The following is a 2,737-nucleotide window of genomic DNA, read 5'->3' on the forward strand; positions in this document are numbered from 1 at the left end:
TCTCTCTCTCTCTCTCTCTCTCTCTCATAAGCACCTACGTTCATTTCAAATAAAAACTAATCAACAAAAAGAAGTCACAATGCACATTGATTCTATCAAAACTATCTTTGTACTTATCTTTTTTTTTCTTTTTCTTTTTGGTTTTTTGAGACAGGGTTTCTCTGTGTGTTCCTGGCTGTCCTGGAACTCACTCTGTAGACCAGGCTGGCCTCGAACTCAGAAATCCGCCTGCCTCTGACTCCCAAGTGCTGGGATTAAAGGCGTGTGCCACCACCGCCCGGCTGTACTTTTCTTAACATTAAGTATCGGCATTGCTTAACTCTCGGCAGAAAGGTTTCTTCTTGCAATACCTGGTAATTAACACAAAGACTGGACACACAGAAAATGAGAAGCTTGGGAGTACTTGACTCTAAATGTGATGTCTTCAGTCACATCTCTCCCCTCAAAGCTCAGTCACCTATGTTGAAGATGGATGTGGTGGTTTGGATATGCTTGGCCCACTGGAAGTGGCACTATTTAGTAGGTGTGGTTGTGCTGGAATAGGTGTGGCCTTGTTGGAGGAAGTGCATCACTGTGTAGGTGGGCTTTGAGGTCCCCTAATGCTCAAGCTCCTCTCAGTGCGGGAAGAGAGCCTCCAGCTGGCTGCCTGTAGAAGACAATCCCCTTGTGCTGCCTCACATCACTCTCCATGTCTGCCTGCTTGTTGCCATGCTTCCTGCCATGATGATGATGGACTGGACCTCTAACTGTAAGCCAGCCCTAATTAAATGTTGTCCTTTAGAAGAGTTACCTTGGTCCTGGTGACTCTTCACAGCAGTTAATCAATCACTAACTAAGACAAAGGGAGTAGAAAAGATTGAAAGAAACAGAGATGGTAGGTGACTTTAAGGAAACAGCATTTTTTCCAGATAAAACAGGGCTGATGCACATAGCAACTCAGAGAATGTGACAGCATGCACAAGGCTTGCACAAGTGGCCCCATCTTTGAAAACATCTTCGCCAAGTAACTATTTACAACTGATAGCTGCTGGGAAAGGGAAAATTGATTTTCTTTAATAGAGTGACATTGGGTATGCTTACCACACTCCAGGATAGGTCCCATGACTACCCAAATTGAGAGAGAAAGAGAGAGAGAGAGAGAGAGAGAGAGAGAGAGAGAGAGAGAGAGAGAAAGAGAGAAAGAGAGAGAGAGACAGACAGAGACAGAGACAGAGACAGGGAGAGAGACAGAGAGAGACAGAGACAAAGAGAGATGGAGACACAGACAGAGACATAGACACACAGACACGGAGAGACAGAGACAGAGACAGAGTGTATGTTCTTTGTTCTGTTTGGCATGATTTGGTTTTGAATTTTTTTAAGAGAGAGAAAGAACATAGAGTTGGGTGGGTAGGAAGGGATAAGGAACAGGGAGGAGTTAGGGGAAGGGAAAGAATGTGAAAAAATTATATTATATCATATTGTATTATATTATATTCTCCAAATAGATAAAAATCAGCTTTGATAATTGTTCTGATGCTGTTAACACCATGTCTAAAATCAACTTGTAGAGAGATGTTTTGTCTTTTTTTTTTTTTTGACCCTCCTAGTTATAGTCCATCATCTAGGAAATCAGGGAAGGAACTCAGGTGAAAATGGAAGCAGAAAACATGGAAGAAAGGTGCTTATAGGCATGCTCTCAGGCTCATTTTCAGCTAACTTTTTTACATAGTCCAGGCCCTCCTATATTGGAGACAGTACATTGACAGTATGCTACTCCATCCTCTATCAAGTATCAATCAAGAAAATGCCCCAAAGACCTACCCACAGGTCAATCTAATAGATCAATTCCTCAATTGAACTTCCTTCTTCCTACATGGTGAGAAGCAAAATCAGCTACCACACTCATATTTTAATATTGGCTTCCAATGATTATTGCAATGTCTTTGTAAAACCCATCAATATTAAGGATCACCCCAACTGCTCACATATGTATATCTACATAGCCATATACATTAGTTTAGAAAAAAAGAATCTAAGACCTGTGTTACATACAAACAATTTTGAAATATGAATAAAAATGAAGTCTGTAATGTATCTTATATCACGTTTTAAATAAAACTGAAGCAAACATTGTAAGATACAAACTAGTAATGCAGTTTATCTTCACTCAAGCAAAGCTAATATAGTTTTGGAAAAATGGTATAAATGGTTGCTCTGGGTATGAAATCAACACATTGAGGTCATGAAAACCTCATGTCCTATCGAACATCTATTCCTTTAACAGCTGAAAACTTCTCTTTTCAGTTTTCTTTAGGTAAGTTCCCTTTGGAATAAATGTTTGTTGAACAAATATATTAAAACTATTCTGTACATTTGAAATATATGCCAATTTTTAACATCCACACAGCCAATTTATGCACCAAACACAATATGATATAAGTTTGATCAATATAAAGTAATCCTACAACAGTTTCAGTAGTTGAAAGTTTTGTAAACAGGGATTAATACTAAACAAAGACCCCACCCTGTCTCTCTGCAGACTCTTTAACTACGTCTTAAGAAGTTTGAGAAAGATGGACTGCTGAGTAGCTTGCTTAGTGGTGAGGGCTTTGTATTTTTTAGCACGGACTTAGGGAAATGCAATTAGTCTGCCATGCATAGTCTTCTTTTCAAAAAGAGATATTACTATTACTTTCTTAGTACTGGAGAATGTCCCTTTGTCTAGCCCATCACATACTGTTCTTTGTTCTCCTGC

This window comes from Mastomys coucha, unplaced genomic scaffold (genome assembly GCF_008632895.1).
Source record: "Mastomys coucha isolate ucsf_1 unplaced genomic scaffold, UCSF_Mcou_1 pScaffold22, whole genome shotgun sequence".
In the NCBI taxonomy this organism is placed as follows: domain Eukaryota; kingdom Metazoa; phylum Chordata; class Mammalia; order Rodentia; family Muridae; genus Mastomys; species Mastomys coucha.